General features: G+C 44.5%; 1 protein-coding gene across 12 annotated transcripts in view; it reads right to left on the bottom strand.

Annotated features, from left to right (window-relative positions):
• Nucleotides 1-20,004, bottom strand: part of a (nonagouti) — a 100,414-nt gene extending 80,410 nt beyond the window's left edge. For 2 of the 12 annotated variants that reach the window (XM_017319110.2, XM_030251859.1), the window contains exons 1-3: nt 19,504-20,004; nt 19,299-19,409; nt 18,012-18,057 (exon numbers count right to left, since the gene is read on the bottom strand). The gene's annotated coding sequence lies outside the window, so the exon portion shown is untranslated. The other 10 variants (XM_017319115.2, XM_017319117.2, XM_017319119.2 and 7 more) reach the window with 8 other exon arrangements.
• Nucleotides 20,005-22,720: the final 2,716 nt, after the last annotated feature.

Raw genomic sequence — 22,720 nt, 5'->3', positions numbered from 1 at the left:
AGCTACAGTGTACTCATATATATAAAACAAATAAATTTCTAAAAAAGAAAAGAAAGTATGTTACAGCCAGGACTACACGAAAGAAACCCTGTCTCAAAACAAAACAAAACAAAACAAAACAAAACAAAACAAAACAAAACAAAACAAAACAAAACAAAACAAAACAAAACAGAACAAAGGAACAAAAGAAATATATGCATGAAGATCCAGCAAAGGCGCAGAGCTTCCGTGCTGTCTCTAGGCTGCCACCCCCATGTGTTCTGCTCTCCTAAAACAAACTAAACCCAATCTTCTGGCTTTGTACCGAGATTTCACTGCATGGGCGTGGTTGTGAATGCACAGGATAGGGAAACCCAGCAAGGCCTGTGTAGCCTCGGGCTCCTCGCCCTCTACAGCATCCCTTCCTCATGTCCTCAACGCTCTCACTCACAGGTGCTAACTCTCCCGGCTACAGTCAAGGCTGGAACTCTTGCCAACAGTGGTCACAGTTACCCATGAGGCCTGGCCTCACCCACCCCTGCTATGAGAACAGACTGAGGGTCATGACTGAAGCGAAGGAGCCAGCACAGTTGCCGTGGGTTCAGTTGTCGTTGCACGTGGACCGCTTATCTGTAACTGCCTGGAGCTTCTTGACACAGAACCATTGCTTATTTCCTGAGCTACTCTTGTGGTGATTTGGGAACCCGTCATTTTACTGCCCCTCCCCCTTCTGTGGCTTCAGCTGCTGCTGCCATCCTCTCCCCTGGGGACATTCCCAGACCAGAAATGTCAGAGCCACTCTTCCATCATGTGTCAGGACTGCAGACCCCCTGGCAACTGTGGCTTGGGTTGAGCTGTTTGCTCTGATCTGTCCTGTGGCTCAGGCCTCACCCAGCTCACGGCGTCCTTATGTGACCTCCATGTCTCCTTCTTTGATGCCTAGAGCAGCTCTTCTACCCCTTGACTCTGAGTCTTTCTCTAAAGGAATTCCCATACAGCTGGCTCATCTCCAGCTCTCAGGAAGCAGTGTCCACCTTGTGCGTGTTCTCTCTGCCTCCTGCTCCTCTCTCTACAGCCACTCACTCCCTGGCAACTTGATTCTACACATTTCTGTTGCTTTAGGGCATTCTTCGATTCATTCGTTCATGTATTAAATTGTTCAGTAGAAATGATTCAAGCGTCTATTGTCTGCTGGACAATGAGAGGCTCAGGATGCACGACAAGAAGCAGACAGGCCTCTGCCTCGTGGAGCCTATATTTTCACAGAAATATGGCAAGATGTCAACCAAAGGACTCTATCAAGCCAACGTAAGGCAGGGAGATTAAATACGTTTCCAAGACAGAAAGCCATTTCTGAAATTAGATTGGTCAGCCAGTGGACAAGGTGTTCACCATAGGTCTAGACAAAGTTAGTAATAGCAAATGTGGTTAGACTGCTTATGGGGCTCTTGAGTACCAAGATTACCACTTTAAATAGAGTTTAAAATATCCACTTTAGTGCATCATGAATCTCAACTAGTAGAGGAGCCACTTAGAAGCTTTACCCGAGAAGCAAAGGCTTGTACATGCAATGCATATCCTATTGCCACCCTCATCTAAGTATGTTGGCAAATAGTTCAGGACAACAAAGTCAAGATCTAGTTTAACTGCCTGACCTTAGATCAGCTACCTCCCATACACAAGGCAGGTCTGACTTGGGAAAGTCATTTTAGCCTAAGTAGACAGACAATGGAAGAAAGCATGGGATTTTATCCTCCGTCCCTCACTTGGGATTCGTTTTTCAGAACTGCCTGGCTGCACGAGTCGGGAGAACTCAAGCCCTGCTCTCCTTCAGCTTGACAGCAGGGCTGCACTTCATCTCCTCAGGGCTCACATCTGGGAATCCCCACTGGAGATCTCTGTGCTGCCCACTTTCTGTCTCAGCATCTGCTTTGGAGAGCAGATGTGGATGTAGTAAAGTTTCTAAGCAAGTGGGGAAGGCCCAGAAGCAGCACTTCAAAGTGCAGGCTGTGTCCTCCTCCTGGTGTACTGGAGACTACGGACTTAAGCTCTGTCTTCTCTGGAAGCTGGACCAGTTTCCTCCCATATAGAAAAGCCATGGCTCTTCAAAGGGATGTGGGAATCTGCGTTAACTGACAACCATCTGAGGAGAGGTGGCCCGTCTTAAAGGCAGGCCAAGGATCTGTGCTATGTTCTTTGCCTCCTCCAGGGAAACTGACAGCTCCCTCCTTGGACCTGGGGCTGAGTCAGAGAGGCATTAGAGGAGAAAGGCAGACTTTTCTTCTAAGAAAGCCCAGAAGAAAAGTGGATTTTCTGGATTTCTAAGCCATCTGTCTTGTCCTGCTTCCCCAGCCTTGCCGAAGTCTGAGTATTTTGGAATGATGTCTAGTGTTGGAGAACAGGACATTAAGGGGTATAAATGAAACCATTGTGAGTAACTTGAAAGCCATTTTGTGTGACTTGGAATAATAGAGTGTTTGCAAGAGAAGGCTCCAGCTACAAGGCAGTTCTAATTTGAGCCAAGCCAATGGCAGGCTCTGATAGATCAATAAACCACCTAAGGTGGCTGTAATATGTTATTAAATTACTGTAACCTGTGAGCCCAGATATTGCAACACTCATGTTCATGGGAACAATACACAAACTAGGACTTTGGAGGCAGGCATAGATTAAACACTACCAGGCTCTGGAGACATGGCATCTTAAACCTCTCTGCTGATGCCCAGTGACAGCAGGATTTTGAGACTGACCACTGTGTGACTCTGGCTTCAGTTACCTTCCTGGCACTGTTTTCTGAATTGACACAGGCCCACCTATCATCACTAGTCACTGGCTAACACTCTCAGAGACCTTCTGGAACTTCCAGCAGTGTCATCCTCCCAGTCTGCCCCAGCTGAAAGTTCACCCATCGGGTGCTGGTCAAGCTTGCGCCCAGTGTGCCCTTACTGGAGAGCAATGCCCAATGACACGCTGCAGCATCTTCTGGACCACTTCCCCTGACCCCCATTCTGAGAGAAGCCTGTTTTCAAGAGACTTCCATAATCTTTACAGTAGTGTGATATTATGAGGAATTTTTATATGAATGAACCAAACACAATGGGCAAATCCCATGTGGAGACCCTAAATATGCGCACCTCACGGCCCATGGCCCTACCACACAGGACAATCCAGTTTTGTGATTATAACCCCTTTCAAATGAGCCCAGGAGCCAGTTGTTTTCACTTTATTCTTATGCAGAAAAAAATAGTCTTTGAAAGGCTTATTCATCATAGCCGACAAACAGCTCCATCATTAAATATAAAGCTCCAAACTCAGGAATTATATGTTTGTATTCTCCATGGAAGGTATCCTTGGTGAATTTTCCAAAATTGTCTACTGCATGAGTTCCAGGCTACATAGTGAGATCTTGTCAAAAATAGACTTTAAAAAATAAAAAGGAAAGAAAGAGAAACAGTTAAATGCTCTGGATGAGATGAACAGAGAGTTGGATCCGGCCTGAGAATTGTAAGCTGAAGCCAACCTGTCCCTCCCAAGTTATCTACATTCACAGTGTTTCATCACAGCAATGGAATCTCTGCCTGAGACAGGGATCACGGCCATATGTGGAAACAGTGGCCCCTCCACTGCCAGTTGGCTTGTAGAATAAGCTCCCATGGAAGAAGAAGACACAGAGTAGGAGTTAAGATGTTAGCGGATAGCGAGTAGCCATGAGCCGAGTGTGGCGATGCACACCTTTAGTCCCAGCCCTCAGAAGGCAGATGCAGGTGGATCTCTGTGAATTGTGAGCAAGCCTGGTCTACTTTATGAGTTCTAACCCAGCCAGGGCTGCCTAATGAGACTAATAGTGAGCAAAACAAACAAACAACAAACAAACAGCCATAAGATGTCTTTGACTCACACAATCACAAAAAGGTTTATTCTATTAATTTTTTGAAATCTTAAGACTAGGAGTAGGGAATGATGGCTCAGTTGATTATTTGTTATACAAGCAAGTCCTGAGTTTGGCTCCTCAGCACACACATAAAAAGCTGGGAGCTACGGCTTCATCTATAACTCTAACACTGGGAAGAGGGAGACAGGCAGATCCTTGGAGCCCATTGGTCAGCCAGACTCACCAAATAGGTGAGACCTACAGTCAGTGAGAGACCTTGTCTCTAAAACTAATGCAGAGAAGTGGATGAGGTCAATCTCTGGCCTCCACATACATGTGCACACAATACATACACACACCCATGCACACAATGCACACACACTCACACACACACACCATATCTAAAGGGTTGGAGATACAGCCCAATGGCAAAACACTTCCCTAGCCTCCATAGTCACTGTCACAAAAACAACAACAACAAAAGAAATCCAATAAATTTGTCTACAGAAATTTCCAAATACAACTTTATTTTTCTATACCCAATTGAGTTAAACCCAAATTTCCTAATTTCATTTTAAAAGTTGTTCAGAAACACATGACAAGAACCTACTGTGAACATAAACCTCCGGAAACAAGAGCCTCCTGTAAACTGGCCCCCATACCCGATAGCAGAGAGACACGGTCCTTGCCGATAGGAAGCTCCCAGGCAGTCAGGGATTCGGAAGAGCTAGGGAGAGCCCTCACACACACACACACACACACACACACACACACACATACACACACACCCATGAAGACACAGAGCTTTCTATGGCTGACTATTAATGTACATTTCATCTGCTTCTGATGGGATCTGCTGCACCCATAAACTAGTGGAAGTGAAAGAGTCCAACATGCTCACCTGGAATTATGATATGGTTAGCATGCTAACAGACAGGAAAGGGCATTATAAACAAACCAGTTGTACCTAGTCACAGCCAGGAAATGTCTGCTGGGATGTGGAAGACAAGTGCCCTGAAGGACGTCTTAGAGGCTGATGGTGTCTTAGGGCATCAAGTTATACTGGAGAGCTTGTAGCACTGAGAAGGTGTGAGTCAGCAGTGCGTGATGCTGGAAGAGAATAGTGAGGTCATCACAGTCATTGCCATCATTCTCTGAAGCACGCACTTGATGACATCCTCTGTGCTAGACACTATCCCAGCAGCTTCGTGTGCGATGTAGTTGGTGACTGTCAGGAAACACCTACAAGGTCAGGTGCTGTGGGACCCTAGGCACTACGACATTTAGGATGCTGACATGCGAGGAAGTTGTCTCAGACGCCTGAGGTGGGGAGCCTAGAGAGAAGAGGAAGGAGGAGCTGATGTCTGAGAAACAGCACAAGACAGTGTTTGGTGAGAGGCAGGTCAGCAGGCATCAATGCTGCAGTGGTGCCAAGGAACGTGGAAAGGAGCCATCAGTTTGCTAAGTGAGAGGTTGAGGGGACTTTATGGAACACATTTCCCAGGGAGCGGTGGGGTGGGGAAGAGTGAGAGTTGTGTTACCACGGCTTGGTAACAGGATGGAGCATACGGAAGAGAGGTGACTAAGTGGACAGAGCGGTAGGGCTTGGAAAGGCTGAAATGAAGGCAAGAAGCATCCCCTGGTGAAGGGCCTGCATATGCCAAGTCCTGATAATAGGATCCAGAATAGAATCTTGGGAATGAAAGAACTTGGTGACCTGGCCTTGAAAGGTTTTAGATATAATATAGTTCATTGATATAGAGATTTTCTTCTTGAGGCCACAAGATTAATTAGTGCCATGGACAGATAGAGAGACGACAGTACAGCAGGGACTTTGAGGCAAGGTCATGCCCCCATGCCCCCGTGCTAGGGACAGGCAGCATGGCGGGTCTCTGAAGAGAAGAATCAGAGAGCCCATGTAGCAGAAGCATGAGTCTCTTTTTATACATTTTTGGGGGAGGTTTCATAGGATGTAGTGGGGCTCTCTGATTCACAGGTCAGAGACACAGAGAGGGGCAGGCAGTAGGATGCATGGGCACCAATACCCATTCTGATGTAAACTCGGGGCTCTTGGTGGGAGATTCTGGCACCTGAAAGTGTTAGCTGGAGCTAGACATCTCTGTGGGTTCTTACTGGTATCTGTGGAAGGAGAGCTGCCGAAAGGGACAGTGGCTTGAGGAGCCCCTGAATCTAACAGTTCATCCTTCCAGACTGGTCTTAAGGTTAGGGAACCATAGATGATTAGACACAGACAGAAGACGGAATTCCCTGCTTAGATGCCAGCCCGAGGCACTGGATTAGCTCAGACAGGCCAGCAAGCTACATCAGCTAGCAGCCAACTACCCAACCTGCCCCCTGCTTTTGTAAATAAAGTATTATTGGAGTACAGCCTTGCTCTGTTCCTTGCATGTTGTGGTGGCTGCTTTCCTAGGGAGAGTTGAGAAATTGTCATAGAAACCTTATATTCACACACCTTCACAGAAACCTCAGGCACTCAGGACAGTGAAAAGTGCTGGTCGGGGTGGTACACCCGTAACCCCAGCATGTTTAAGGACCAGGAGTTCAAGGCCAGCCTAAGCCACACAAGGGGACTATACTGGCTAGTTTTATGTTAATTTGACACAAGCTAGAGAAAGGAACCTTGCTTGATCCTCAATTGAACCTCCATAGGATTGGGGCGGGGAGGGAGGGTCCAGCCCAACTGTGGGTGGCACCACCTTTGGGCCTCTGCAGCTGCCCCTGCCTCCAGGCTCCTGCCTCGTTTGAGTCTCTGCCTTGGCTTCTCTTAGTGGTCTAGGACTCAGGATATGTGAGTCAAACAAACGCTATCCTCCCCAGGTTGCTTTTGGTCGTGGTGTTTTATCACAGCGATGGAAAGTCCAACTAAGACATGAACCCTACTGCAGAAAGCCACGAGCTGTGGGTAGAGCACTCACCAGGCATGCACAAAGCCCTGGGTTAAATAGCCAGGGAACAAATAAAAAAATTTTTTTTTCAGGAAAATATGTGGTTTTATGATAAAACAATCTAAAGTTGGGAGCTAATGTTAAGATGTAAGTTCCTGGAACTTCTGTCATGTAAATGATGAGAATTCTAAGTCAAAGAACACCGGACACAAAGCCTGTTTATGGAGAAAATAATTAAAGTTTTATTGGAGACTATTCTGAGCAATCTGATATATTTATAGCTTCTTTAATAAAGCTGGAGGGCAGATTGGGAAAATATTAACTGGAGTGTTTTTTTCCTTTGCAGGCACATGCCTTAGGCTAACGTAGGCTGATCTCTCCTCATTGTCCAGTTCTGTAGCTCTCCGTTCATTATCTGTTTTCCCCAGAGCTCTTTTGTTTCCAAATCTTTCAGAAATCAATTGGGGCCAATTATCTTCCACACAATTAAAGCCAAGTAGTTTGTGTCAAACAGCTCTTCAATACAGCTGTTTCTCCTTAATCTGAGACATTTTAACTTCCCCCGCCCCTCAACTAAAGCGTGCATCTCATGGTGTGTGTACTTACAAATCAATATCCCCAGAAACAGCGTTTCCACTTTCTGAGTAGTGTTCATTCCTCTGTTTTTGCAGCCCCCAAACACCCCTGGGTTTAAGAAAATGTTGCTTTATTTCATTTGTTTTAGAAGAAATAGATATAACAGCTATATATAGGGACTTGGGTTTAGAAAAAAATAAATGAAATATTTCAGGTAACGACAACTTGTTTCTCTCTATAAAATTCCTTTCAAGCTGGAGAGGTGTCTCAGCAGTGAGGAGCACCTTGGTTTGGTCCCTAGCACCCAACTCAGGTGGCCCACAAGTTCCAGGGGGCTACTGTTGGTATTCTGTCTGGACTCCACCCCCCACCCCACCCCCAGATACCTGGCAACAGGTCATGGCAACCTCTACTTCTCTACTCTCTCCTTTTCTCTGCCTTTCTCTGCTTCTTAACTCCCCTTCCCATGCCCTGAATAAACTCTATTCTCTACTATACTGTCTGTCGTGTGGCTGGTCTCTGGGGGAAGGGATGCCTCAGCATGGGCCCACTGAGGCACCCCCTTCCCCCACACCCCGCCAGAACATGTTCTTATGTTTCTTTCTCTTTTTATGATCACAACAGCCACAATGCCTTCTTCTGGCCTCTGTGGACACCTGCACACAAATAGTAATACATATATAACTTAGATACACACTAAATAAAAATAAAAATGCATTTAAAAAGGAAAATAAAATGGGCTGGAGAGATAGCTCAGAGGTTAAAGGCACTCACTGGCTGCTCCTGCAGAGGACCTGGGTTCAATACCCAGCATCCACAAGGTGACTCGAAACCAGTCCTAACTTCAGTTCCAGGAGCTGCGATGCTCTCTTCAGGTACTGAGCACATATGGTGCACATTATTGCTGCTGTGCAGGCAAAGCACTCATACACATTAAATAATCTCTCTCTCTTTTTGAGACAGGGTCTCACTATGAAGCCCTTGGCTGGGCTGAGACTATATAAACCAGGCTAGCTTTGAACTCATAGAAATCCATAAAGACCACAGAATAAAGTCCCTAATGTTCTGCTGGTAAAAAATAAATGGTATTATAAGTAAATGAAGAGAAATGATAGCTTTTCTTCATAGTGTAATTCCAAAAAGTAGATGCAGAAAGAAGGGGCATGGCAGGAAAATAACTGAAGTGGAAATTCACAGCAGTGGCTGCAGGCATTTGAAAATATTCCTACAAAATGTCTGTCAATTACGAAGGCTATAATAGTAATTCCAAGGTTGAAAGACTCTGGAAATCCCACATTAACTAGGATTTTTGGGTTGACAATAAGACACAAGCCTATGACTTTCCTGTGAGACGAGAACAATATCCCTTGTGCGTTGTTCTTGCTAAAAATAACTTTAACCGAATCATGAGGCTGCATCAGAGAAACCTAAAGCCAGGAAACGTTTCTGTAGGATGTGGCTAGTGTTCTTTGAAGTATCCGTGCAGCAAGAGACAAAAAACAAAAGAAAACAAAAATCAAAACCAAACCAACACAAACAAAAAACCAGAAACAAAACCAGAGGAACTGTCACCAATTAAAGGACAAGGAGCAGTGGCAGGGCTCCATCAGTTCTTAGACTACAAAAGGGACGCTGGCGAGAAACCAGAGAGCTCAGACAGATGGATGGGGACTGTACCTTTCCCTGTGGCTCTGCAACTGTACTACTACTAAAGAAGGTGATTCCAGGGTGGTGACACATACCTGTAATCCCAGAACTTGAGAGACTGAAACTGGAGAGCCAGAGTTCCAGGCCAGCCTGGGCTGCTTAGTAAGGTGCCTCCTCAAAAACAAAACAAAATTATCCTTGGTTCAATTCAAAGTATTCTTGGTTCAAGAATGGTGAGCCAATCACCCTGGTGTTCCCAGATGCAAACAAGGGACCGACACCCTAGTTTGTATTTTGACTTCCATACAATGCATGCAAACATGAACATACATGCACACACAGAGAATTAATGACAAGTGAGGCTCCAGGTGTGGAAAAGGAAATGTTTTGTAGTTTTCTCTAAATAATTATGAATTAGGGGCCATGGAATGATTCAGTAGGTCAAATGTCTGCTGAAAAACCGTGAGGACCTGGGTTCAGGACCCACCACCCATATAAAAGATGGCAACCCCAGTACTGAGGGGCAGAGACAAGAGGATCCCTGAAGCTCACTAGCCAGCCAGCCACCCTAGTCAAATGGGTGGGGTTCAGTGAAGGGATTGTCTCAAATAGTAAGGCGGAGCCCAGTAGAGGAAGGCACCTGACTTCAACTATTGGTTCCTGAGCATATACGTGTGCACACACACATGTACACACATGTGTACACACAAACACACACACACACACACACACACACACACGAACATATACACATGTACCACCCACATACACAAATGTTCTAAATTATTTCAAAATAAAAAGACATTAAAAATAGGAATGGGGTAGTAGGTAGAATTCAATGATGGCCTAATGACTCTAGCCCCTTAGAGACTTTGCCTATGTAATTAGTATGACTAATCAATTAATTTTAAAATAGAGATGTTATCCAGGTGGGCAGGAGCGATGGATAACAGAAGCATCTTCTCCCTCTGGAGGTAGAAGTCAAAGCAGTCCCAAGCCTGAGAGGGACTGCTGCTATTCTGTTATGGAGGGGTCCCAGAAGATTAATGCACGCAGCCTCCTTGATGGGAGGGGAGCCACTAACTAGCAGCCATTTAGGAAGTAAGAAACACTTGGTCCTAGGGACTGAAGCCTGGCAATTGAATTCTGAACTTGGAAGTAGACCCTTCCTTTAGATGAGAACACCCACAGTCAACACCTTGATTTCAGCTTTATTGGACTTTAGCAGTAAGGCAGGCTACATTAGGACAGACATCTGACAAAGGACGGAGAGTTAACAGCTCCTAAGTTCACAGTTCTTTGCTGCGTAGAAATATTGATTAATTAACATCAACATCAATCAATACAATTACTACTTATTAATTAATACTGATATTAATCAATGCCAGCCCCAGATTGGATGAAAAAACCAAGACCAAACTGGATGTTGCTTTCAAGAGAGGCTCATGCCTGAGGGCTTGGAATGAGAAGGAGAAGCCATTTTGTGTGGCCACAGGAATGCTGACAGAGTAGCTGAGGACACAGGGGCATAGCCACTGGTGAGAGGAGTTTCAGTCTCGCTCAGTGGCTCAGGGGCAGAGGCTAGCACACAAGGCCCTGGGTTTAACCCCCAGCACTGCCAAACAAACAATTTTAAAACACATAACATTTGCAAATGTATATTCACATAACAACGGAGTTTCAAAATATAAGAAATAGCTGGGTCCACGGTCTCTGCTGGAGGCGTCTGCACCCTTTCCTCAGGGGCACAGATTGAGCAGCTACGGAACCAGTTAGGAAGCCATGAAGGACACAATGTAAACCAAATGGACCCGGCCGCCGCTTATTGAATCCTCTACCCCACTGAAGAGTACACATGCTTTTCAAATCTATCTGGACTATTCATTAATATGAGCCATATGCTTGGCTATTAAAAAATCTTAATACATTTTAAAAGATTGAAATAATACAGAGTGTGATATAGCCACAACAGTATTGAATTAGGAACCTCAATGAAAAGTTATATGGAAAATTCTCCAAATGTCTTGAAAATAAACACACCTGTCTCTTACAATCCACGGGTCCAAAAATAGTTAGAAACTCTTTGAAAGGAATAATAATTGAAAACACATATTAACAATAGTGGGTTGGTCATACAGCAGTATTTGGAAGGAAATTGATACTTTAAAAAATGTTTTAAAGATTTTGTGTGTGTGTGTGTGTGTGTGTATATATAAATGTTTTAAGGATTTATTTTAAAGTGTGTATGTGTGTCTGTGTGTGTCTCTGTGTGTGTGCAGATATGGGTACCCAAGGAGACATTGGCTCGGTCTCTTAAAGCTGGAGTTTACAGGAAGTGGGAAGCTCACCGGTGTGGGTTCTGGTAACCCTGATTTGGTCCTCTGAAAAAGAGGTATGTTCTCCTAACCCGAGCCACTTCTCCAGTCTTACATTATGCCATGCACAATATATACACTCACACTTCACACACACACACACACACACACACACACACACACACACACACACACACACACCATATAATAAGATAAATATTAAATAAAATAAAATAAAATAAAATAAAATAAAATAAAATAAAACAGCCCAAAACAGAAGTCAGACAACACAAAGACAATATGTTACTGACAGACAAACAATGCTTTAATGGCTGAGGATTTCTCACCAACAACAATAGACACCCCCCAAAATTGAAACAACATTTTTAACATGATAAACAAATGTTACCCAGAGTTCAAGACCCAGTGAGCATAGGCGGGATAAAAGAACCTGACGCAAAGATGTTCTCAGACGGAAGGAAACAGAGAGCACTCGGTTGGAAGTCCTGCTGTGGGAGGACTGCTGAAGGAGTTAGTTCTTCGGAGGCAGGGGGAGCGAGGCCAGCAGGATACAGGGACTTGAGGAGGGAGGGAGAAGAGACAGAACCGGAACCAGCTAGATAAATACTGTTGGTACTCTGAGTTTTTCCTGTTGCTGGATGGGAGCTGGTGGGATGGCTCAGCAGGTAAAGGTGCTCGCTGACAGGCCAGACGATCTGAGTTCAGTACCTAGAACCCACGTGGTGGAATGAGAGAAGTGACTCCTGCAAGCTCTCCTCTGACACCCACAACCCTGCTGTGTCACATGTGCCATTTCCCCAAAATAAATAAGTGTAATTTAAAAACATCTGAAATGCTTGAGGGTTAAAGGCACGGGCTCTGCAATTTTGTCCACAAAAAGACAAAACAAAACAGGATAACTGCATTGTAAAGTGAGAAGCGACAGGGAACCATAGCATTGGTATTCCTGTGTTCCCCTGGAACTGGCATGGGCAGCCCTAGACGGCCATCTCAGATACACAAGTTATAACTCCCAAAGCTGTCCCAGATGATAAACCAATACATAGGAAACTGACATAGAAACAAAGGCCAAGAAGAGGGAATGAAAAGCCATAGCCCTACATCCTAGCATACATTATTAGATTATAGTATATTATTATATCAAACACCACTAAGTGCAAATTGTCAGAATGGGATTTTGTTTTTAGAGTTTATGTTACTTTGCGTGAGGCTTTGCCTGCACATACATATGTATGTGCACATACATATGTATGCATCAGATTTCCTGGCACTGGAGCTGTGGATGATTGTAAACCAGGATGGAAACTGAACCCAGGTCTTCTGGAAGAGCAGCAAGTTCTCTTAACTGCTGAGCCATTTCTACGGGCTCCGTAAGACTTTTTTTTTCTTAATGAACCAGTTATATACTATCCATAAAGAAAATTCAAATATATTATTATAGCTAGGCTAAAATGATAGAGAAAGGTATAGCAAGAAAATGCTAGTAGAAAGAAAACTGAATTTTCATAGCAACAGCAGCCAAAGTAGATTTCAGAGCAAAGAAAACTATCAGCCACAAGCAGATTACACGATAAAAATGTCAGCTCACCTAGAATAGAGCATTTACGTTTTCAATACTTTTAAAATTATTTCTAACTACAAGGATTCATTTGCTTATGTCTTTTTTAATCTCAGAGTCAAAAGAACACTTACTTATAAAATAAATATACAAATACCCTAGGAGAAAATATTCACAATGCACATATCTGATACATAAAACCCTCTATATTCAAATACTACCCACTCAATAATAAAAAGGCAAACAGAACAATTTAAAAGGTCTAGTGGGTACGATGGTGCATGACTGCAGTCCTAGGGGCTCAGAAGGCTGAAGTGGAGAAGCAGCTTACACTGAAGAGCTTGAACCCAGGTCAAGGAACACAGCAAGACCCTGTCTTTACAAATAAGAGAAGGGCCAGCAAGAGGACTCAACCGGTAAAAGCACTTGCTGTGAAATGTGAAGACCTGAGTTCGATGCTGGGGTCCACAAAGGACCATGTCACAAAAGCTGTGCACCAGAACATCCATGCGTGCCCACACTGACACATACACAACATGGATGCATCTGTGCCCACACGATTTTCTTTAAGTCCCCTGGGACAGGGACTGTAAAGGAAGATACGTAAACGACCGATAAACATCACACAGCAAACAAAGTCAGGTGAGATACCATTTGCCTCCACTTAAAATACCTAAAAAACCCAAAACACTTCCACCCCCAAACATAACCAGATGTTTGTGAGAGCGTGGGGAAAAAGAGTTCAGGGCTTTTAGCTTGTTAGCTTTTTGTAATATTTTTTTGAGGTGAAATCTTGTTTCGTAGCTTCAGCTTGCCTCCAAATCTTACTCTTCCCTCAGTCTCTTGAGCCCTGGCATGTGCTACCATACTTGGCAAGGAAATTCTCACAAGTTTGCAGGAGGGAGGAGAAAAAGGCATTGTAGCCAGAGGCCCACTACATTGCATCCCGAGCCTATCGTGCCCACTACTTGGAGACCAAGATCCCTTGAGCTCAGAAGTCTCAAGCCAGCCGGAGCAACATAATAAGAACCTGTCTCAAAATGACAATAAAAACTTGGGCCGTTTTGGAAACGTGCCTGGCAGTACAACTGTCAGAACTCTTTACATGCCACACGTATCATGTACTTTGTTCCCTGCCTGTGAACTGTATCGCCATGTTAAAAAAAAAAGAAAAAAGAAAAACTGAGAGCACATTGCAACATCGTTGACAACGCTACATTTCTTATTGCTAAGGTTCGGAACTCTTCCCATGGCTTCTAAGGGTCTGCGTGATCTGACCCCCATCTCTCTTTCCTGCGATTGCTCATTCTGTCCTCCTTGTTTACTGTACAGCTACACTGGTCTATCTGACTCATGCCTAGTCCTGGGACTTGCTGGGGGAGTGGGGGTTGTTTTTGGTTTTTTTGGGTTTTGTTGCTGTGTTTTGTTTTGTTTTTGTTTTTTAAAGCTGGAAACAGGATTTCCACAGTACTTGGCAAAGTTAGCTTGCTCTTATTCCTTGTTTTATTTCTGCCATCATCTCCTGAACGTTCTCCTGTCCACTCCAAAGTAAGTACCTCCCTGATAACCTTTGGCATTAGCCTATTTATTTCCAATTAGCATTGCCATTGTCTGTTAAATTTTAACTTATATTTTTATTAAATTTACTTTCTATTACCTGTTAAATTTCTTTAATTTTTATTTAAATTTATATTTTTTGGAGAATTTTGTAAGAGTTACACGTGTATTCACATGTTCTATTTTCAGTCTTTGTGTGTGTTTGTATGAGTATGCGTGTCACTCTCTACCTTGTTTTTTTGAGAGAGTACATCTCACTGAGCCTGAAGTATACTGATTGAGCGAGGCTGGTCGGCAAGTTCCGGAGGACCTCCTGTCTATGCTTCTCCAGTACTGAGATTTTTATGATGTTCAGTTGTGGGGCAAGTGCTTTACCACCGGAGTCTACCCCGATGTTTTCTTTCTTCTCTACTACACTGTTAGCAGATGATGGACATGCCTGAAGTCCACATGTCCAGGAGGTTGAAGTGGAAAGACCATTGGGAGTTTGACACGAGGATGAGCTACGTAAATAAGAGCCTACCTAAAATAAAAAACTGTATTCCCATGGTCTTGAATAGAGTCACCACACAGAAAGCACTTGGTAAATACTGTTGATTGAAAGAATGAATTACCTTCTGCGAGTAGACAAAGGATGGAGGCAATTTCTCAGTGAGTATAAGAAAAAAAAAATCATGGCACTAAAATCCTGATTCTGAAGTATTAAGATATGCAGGTCTGAATGCTTAGCATGTGGGAAGCCCTAAGCACATCTCATACCCCAAATACATGGATAAATCAACAGTGCTGAAATAGAATACATTACCTGGAATTAAGAATATGGCAAAAGTCAGGAATTATGAATGAGAAGGAATGTTATATAACTGTATCAATCATTTGATCCTCCCGGACATTTGGTATATGGGATAAAGTTTCCACATAGGTGCCATATTTCATGGGATTTACCCACAAAACCATGGGTTGCCAACGGCAATAGAAAGCTGAGTTGAACTTTCCAGTACATGAAAGCACAAAATAAGATGGGCTGATACCTTACAGAAAGCCCATGAAGCCATTCATAAAAATGCACACACATCGAGAGAACACGTAAGACAGAACTTGACCTGTGGTATTAGGACCTGGGTTTGTGACAACCCTTAGGAGGAGGTGGGCCTTGACTGGAAGGGACAGAGGGTCTTTTCTGTGCTTGTCATTTCTTGTTTCTAGACCCGGGCTCTATTTTTCTGGGAGAAGTCACGGTAAAAATCCATTAAGATGAACACTTTCTGTGTGTTTTCTTTCAATAAACTTTTTACTTAAAGTCTAGTCGAGTATGGACTGCACACTTTAAACCCCACACTCAGCAGAAGGGGAGGAGGATAATGACCAAGAATTCAATGTCTTACAACCTGGGCCAAATGAGACCCTTTCTCGAAAGAAAAACAAAAAGGAAAGTCTAAATATGTCCGGAACATTTAGGAGGTTGGGGACGGTGGCATTAAATGAGGACAGCTTTTAAAATAACTGACTGTCACCTAACGGCACAGGGAAGATTCCCTCTCCTTCGCCTGACACAGATTCATTCTGCTCTCACCATAGCTACAAGAATCCCTGCCAGGAGAAGAGGCTAACTTTTATTTTACCAGTTATGCCAACAAAAATGGAAGCTGAGAAGCCTCACAAGCCATAGAAGATAGCAAGACAGTCTGAAAAAACAAACTACTTTTAAATGAAGGAGTGTCCCACCCTGCACCCTGAAACATGCATAACAAGATCCAAACAGTGAGTTAGAACATTTCATATTTAGGACTCTTTCTCCAAGCAAATTTCTCTGAGAGAGTAGCCAGGAATGAAGGGGAGAAAAATCTATAGGTGCAGGTAATGACTGAGCTACTGGTCGCCAGCAGGCGATTTCAAATAGGACCCTCTCTACCTTTGCTGAGGCTAGTCAGTAAGTGGATCAAGCCCTTCCCCTGTCCCAGTGCCCACCCCTCTGCTTTTCCTCAGGTTAGCTGCCTGGGAGCACAAAGCATCCCTCCGAGGGCTGTACACATGGCCACTAGAGCCAGCCACACAGGTATTTAAATTGGATTCAGACTGTGGCTGCACAGCTCTTTCTAATTTCTCCCAAATCTGAATAAATCTTCCCCACCAGAAGGAAGCAGTTTCTCTTAACTCAGTCTTTCTCCCCGCACACTCTCCTCCAGGGTTCAGTCTCCCTTGACTCAGTCAAAGGTGCCGCGTGGTCAGAACCCCTGGTGCAGACATCTGAGCTTTCTCAATCCTATTTCTCTTCTTTAGCAGCTCATCTGTTTGGTTGGCATCCTGGCTCTGGATCTCGACTGCTTCTGTCCAGTCTGAACACTTGGCTCTTTGGCTTCCCACGTCCGACTGTAACCTCTGGCAAGCTTGCCTGATGCCTGAGTGCCTACCCATGGGCATCAGCGCTTGAAAGAGAAACAGTCCCAGTGTGAGCGACTAGGACATGTTGGAACTGTTTCCACTTTGAGATTCCTCCAGACTGTCTTGCAGAACCTGAAAGAGCCTCTTTCAAAGCTCCTACACAAAGTGAGTCTCTCTGCACTCGACAGACTAACAACCTGTTAAAACCAATTGTCTCCATTTGGCTACACGTTTCCTTATGTCTGAATCTGCAAGCATGCTAGAGCAATAGCATCCAGTGTTTGGTTTCCTGAGCACACAAAATTCTGCTTTGGAAAGCTTCAACCTGAAGGAGGCTGAAACCAAATACCTCAACCTGCAATTTACTTCAGAGTTAAGTCTGTCTCTCTCTCTCTCTCTCTCTTTTTTTCATCTGTCTGACAGGATATTGGAGGAAGCAAATCAAAAGGCTATAATGGCTCCCATTTCCAGGCAATTGCCTTTGCATGGCTGTCCTGATACAGACTGTGCCCAAAGCACAGCCATCAGCGCTAGTGTCCCCATCTCCAGTACAATTCCCGTGTCTTAGGATGACAGACAGACACATCTGTGCCTTCAGTGTGGTTCTCTCCCTTTCCCTTCACTCTCACAGAGCAGGGAGGCTGCCTGGGTTTCTGACAGGGCTTCCAGGTAAGGGTGGCTCGGCTCCTGCCTGGGTTTGCCCTGCTGATGCTCTGTGTTGTTGGCTCTGCAGCATGCATGGCTGCTGCCTCCAGGAGGGATCACCCCCTTTCTCCATCTATCTCAGTAGGGCCGTTCCACCACAGGGAAGGGTTCAGACCTTCAGCCTTCTCTTTTCTGGTGCTGTTTTGTTGGCCTGTCTGTAAGATGTGCTCAGTGGCCTGCTGCCTTTATAATGTTTTAAGTGCTTAACCATTTTGGAAAGGTTTGTACCCACATAGCACCAGAAAGTGTGATTCTGAAATTCCAGCAAGCAGCATGCTCCAGAGCACAACTATCTAAATATCAAAACTAGACGACAGTTTTCTAGAGGAGAAACAAAGAAGCAAAAGTAAACTAAATACTGAAGACCACTGAGGGGACTTGACAAGAAAACGGAAGTAAGGATGCATCCAACAAGATATATATAACTACAGCATAGATACAATATTAATGAAAACACTCGCTGAGAACAAATCTCCTCCTCCGGACCCGCTCACCTCTTACAGTACAGGACATGTTCCAGGATTCATCAGAAATCGCTCTCTGTGGCCAACGAGGAGAAATCCAGATGAAAAGAAAGGTACTGAAATTAACACGACGTTTTTAAGATTTATGGTTCTTCAGATAAAATGCAAGGATCTCTGGTGGTCTGCGGAGAGACTTCTAAATTATTCCGTGGGCTGGGTCAAAATGCAAGGCGCACCAAGTGCACTGGGTGGTTTGGTTTGGTTTTCCTTTAAAACACGTTTTCCACTAAAGAGTTCAATCAAATTCAAAAATATCAAAAAAGAAAACAAAACAAAAAAACAAAGAAACAACAACAACAACAACAAAAAAACCCACATTGTTTCCTTGTATGTTTAACCAGTAAACAGTCTAGACTCTGACTTTGCTCACACAGTCTAAGGTCTAAAAATTTTGAAACTCACCAATTCAGAGGAGAACATTGAAAATGGCATCTTTTGGGGACTGGAAGTAAGGTCCCTTCGTCACTGAGCTTCCCATCTCCAGTGACATCCATTCCTGGTCCTGCCTACAGCTTGCAGCCAGAAGTGGCCCCTGGCAGAGAAGCCCCTGGCAGTGCAGCCTTGGCTAAGCTGCCTTTCCTCAGGTTCTCTCCCAGGAGCCCGAGTTCAGGTGTGGGGTGAAGGGCAGTCAAGTGAGCTGCAGCCTAGGAAGATCTGGTTTTCCTCATCCTAGCCCCTCAGCAAGTTAACCCCAGGAGAGCTGGGCGGCCAGAGAACAGTTTTGCGAGCTGTCTGGTGACCACTTGTGACCCACGGGGATGACGAAGTTGATGGGCACAGCGGATGCGCAGGTGCTCCCAGAAAGTTTCATTCACAGTCTCTCCCTTTCTAAGACAGCAACGCCTCTATTTTACTGTCTGACCTATTTGCACCACAGTCGTTTTTAAGAGGGATTTTAAGACTGATGGGCTCCCTCGAGCACAGGTAACAACCCTGGAAGCTGAAAAGTCAGTGCTGATTGGGTCTTACTGAAGGGTCTGCGACATGGTCTACCTTGTATACCTGGTATTTCCGCTGTGTGTATAAAGCACCAAATGTGAATTCAGGTGCTTGTCTGTATTACCCAAAAACCCTAAGTCTCTTTCTTGCTCCTTTATTTGGTACAGACCTGGCCAGGAAAGAAGGAAACTGTATTTCTTCCCTGCGTTGCTTGATAATGTGAAAACCACTTGTTCACTCTTTGATTATGATTAGAGAGGAAAAAAGAAGAAAAAGAACAAAACGAAACACAACATCTGGATGGAGTTTAGCACATACCTTCTGGGACCCCCGGTGGTTCCTGGAGGTTTCAGCTGATGACTCCCTCTTCTGAGGCTGCAGGGGCTCAAGGACTCAGACTGGTGGGAAATGGTACTTTGATGCCAGTTCCTGCATGTTGGTTTAAATAGGTTGTCAGGATGCTGTAACCATGGCCAAACCCTGCTAAGGGGGAGGGGAGCAAATGTCAAGCAAGCATGCTCACTTGTGTCTGGGTGGGCACCTAGCAAGGAGGCTCTTTGCCACTTGTGTCTCCAGACCTGGAAGTGCTCCTCTGTGTTGTGTGGTGGCTTTGTCTCATGCTGGTAAAGTCCATGAACTTGTTCACGTCTTTGGGAGATCTGTGTTGGTTTGTATGTGTTCTAGTTCAAGTTTCTGGGAGCCCATGGCAGAGTAGAAAGAGGACCAGAGGATCAAAGGGCTGGTTTTGGATCTATCTGTCACTCTAGAATCTGATTTTAAGCTGAGTTATCTGCCCTCCCGGATCCCCAGTGCTCCATCAGTAAGATGAGCAAATGATACTGTCAGCAGAGATGCCGCTGAGTGAGTGGAGCTGGTGGGAGCTGGGGGGAGCTGGTGGGCTCTGAGTCACAGGGACAGCTTCTGAACCAGGGGAGCCCAGTGTAGGACGGAGGACCTGGCTGGGAAGAGGAAGTCAGCCTCGTGGTGCACTCTACTGGGATGGATGCCACCACTGGGGAGGCAGAGGAGGAGGATCAGGACATCCTAAGCTACACAGCTGATTTGAGGCCAGTCGTGGCCATGTGAGACAAGGTCTTAAAAACAAACCAACCAAAGCAGGGGGGGGGGGAAGGAAAATCAAAACAGAAGTGGATGATGCAAAGATCCCGAAGCACTCAAATGTATGCAGTGACTTATCCCATGTGCCCAGGGACGGGAGCCGGATGGTTCCTACGTCCTATGCCTTACTATAGTTTTCTGGAAAATGCTTGCTGTAAGGTACAATGGTAGGAAATGTAGGACTCTGAAGACCAGAGTGACAGTGACCCTATAAACAACTCCAGAATCCTGTTGGGAAGGTGGGCAAACCAGTGACGTGGCCCTTGTGCTGGTAAGGGTAAGAGGTACTCAGAAGTAAAAAAGAAGTTAAAGCTTGTTTGCCTCGACGCGCACCAATTCATCCCGCGGGGATTCTCTGATGATGTAAGTCTCCATTCTTCACTGCTGGAAAAGATGGTACACGCCTTTAAGCCACGTGCTCAGAAGGCATGAGTTCCAGAACAGATTGGGCTGTGGAGAGAGACCCTGTCTCAAAAATAATTAAAATTAAAACGTAAACAAGTATTGCCACACACTCATCTTGTTTTCTGTGAGAAAATGAGGCTCACTGAGTTAACTGGAGTTTCTTAACTGAGGTAAGTAACTGTGTAAGTTAGTAAGTGAAGGTAAGTTTGGGAGTCTGTGGGTTTTTTTTTTTTCTTATTTCATCCATTTCTTTTCAAATAGTGAAATTCTTCCATGAGACCCCCTTGCCCCTCCCTCGGGTCCCTTTCTAACTATCCTAGCCCACACTCATCTCTTCTTTGGGGGGCTTTTCTGATGCTCCTTGCTGGTATCACCACTTTCATACTGTAAGTCTGGCTTATTCACAGGTATTCACTGAACTTTCTCTGCTACAGAGAGTCAGAAATGAGTAAGATTGCAGCCTGACCGTCACAGTTAAAACCCCAGAGCGGAAGCAATTTATCAGCAGTCTATAAAATCCTAACATACCCGACCGAGGTCAGGTCACTTTCTCCCCTGCCCCTCGGTTTGGAACACTTCCGTTTCAGCTCTTACAGGAGGAAAACAAAATCCTTCTAAGGAATTATGCCAGCAACTAATTCGTAAGAACCAACAATAAAACACAGAAGGGATAGCTGGCAGCTGACTTCTCTGCCCCTCTTTCCATGTAGAGGAGGTTCAAGCCATAAGAGGTCCTATCCCTGTGGCAGTCCTGATTATCTGGTGGCAACCAAAGTCTCTCTACATCGGGTAGGGGAGTTTCTGCTAATTCAGCATGGCTTCAGGAATAAGACAATCAGGTTCAGTCCAGTTTTGGCCAGTTATCCAACAGCACATTCCCACCTGAGGATAGCGATAACTCCGTAACCTGGAAGGAAAGTCCACAGATAAGAGTTAGCTGAGCAAATTCTGGTGCATAGAAAATATCTAGCCCAACCTTTTACCTTTCTTTCTTTCTTTGTTTTCCTTCCTCCCTTCCTTCCTTCTTTCCCTCCTTTCTTTCATTCTTTCATTATTCTTTTGACCTTTCTTTCTTCCAGTCAGTCTGTACCTTACTTGTGAGCAATTTTCAATCCCATTTTTAATTTTGTGTCAGGTTCTGGGATATCAAGTCAATTCAGCACAGTGTAATAAGTAACTTTATTTGCAAATCAATAGGTTATACTCTTCAGAGACTATGGATAAGAGAAGATCTTCATGTCAAGTTATATCATATAAATTATTATATCTACTATGGGCCAAGAAATGTCACATTTTACGATGAGTCCTTAAGCTCTTGAAAGCCAGATAAAATGACACATAAGTGACCTGGCATACTCCACTCCATAATGTAAGATTAAAATCATCACCCTGGGGATGTAGCTCAGTGATACAGAGGTTGCCTAGCATGCCAGAGGCCCTGAGTTTGATTCCCTAGTACCATCAAGAGAAAAGTATTCCACGTTCAATAGTGTACATTAACTTGGTGTGTGTTCAAGGAATGAAAAGGAGGCCACGGGGACCAAGTGTTAACTTCTACTAGGAAGCTAAGCACAAAATCCCATGTAGGGCATTTGCCCAGCACATACATGCTGGAGTCCAATCCCCACTGTCAGAAGGATTAGGAAAATCAAAATCTCCAAGGTTCTGGGTTGAGCTCTGCTAGAGAAGAGTTCTGGTCATGCCAACCAAGAGGCTTGTCCTAGCAATAAGTCTCTCAGCTACTCTACCAAGCACAGCTAAGCTCAGATGAGAGCATTTTATCCTTAACATTGTATCCTAAGATATGAGGAAGAAGGAGGTCACCCATGGCTTGCAGCTTCCTGTGGTCTTCGTCCCTTTCTAAACCTGCCCCTGAGGAACATGTCCCTCAGCCCAAGTCTCTTCCTGCTTAAGCTCAAGGAGAGAAAAGCAGGTGACTACATTCCCTCCAGAGCATAAAGGATAGGCTTGAAGGACTCAATTTCACAGAGTTCTCTACCTGCGTACGATCTCAGATCTTATTTAAACGTCATTTTAGAACTCTAAAACAATTAATCAATTTCTCAGCTTCACAGATGGGCAAAGTGAAGTCCCCAAAATTTATCTAACTTGTCTCAGATCCCCAAATATAAAACTGGTAAAGCCATGGTTCTGATGTAGGCTATGATGGTGAATAGTGTTTTAATTCAGAAACCTCTCAGACCCTGGCTCTTCTA

Source organism: Mus musculus, chromosome 2, assembly GCF_000001635.26.
Source record: "Mus musculus strain C57BL/6J chromosome 2, GRCm38.p6 C57BL/6J".
NCBI lineage: Eukaryota > Metazoa > Chordata > Mammalia > Rodentia > Muridae > Mus > Mus musculus.
This window is presented reverse-complemented; position numbering and strand designations above follow the sequence as displayed.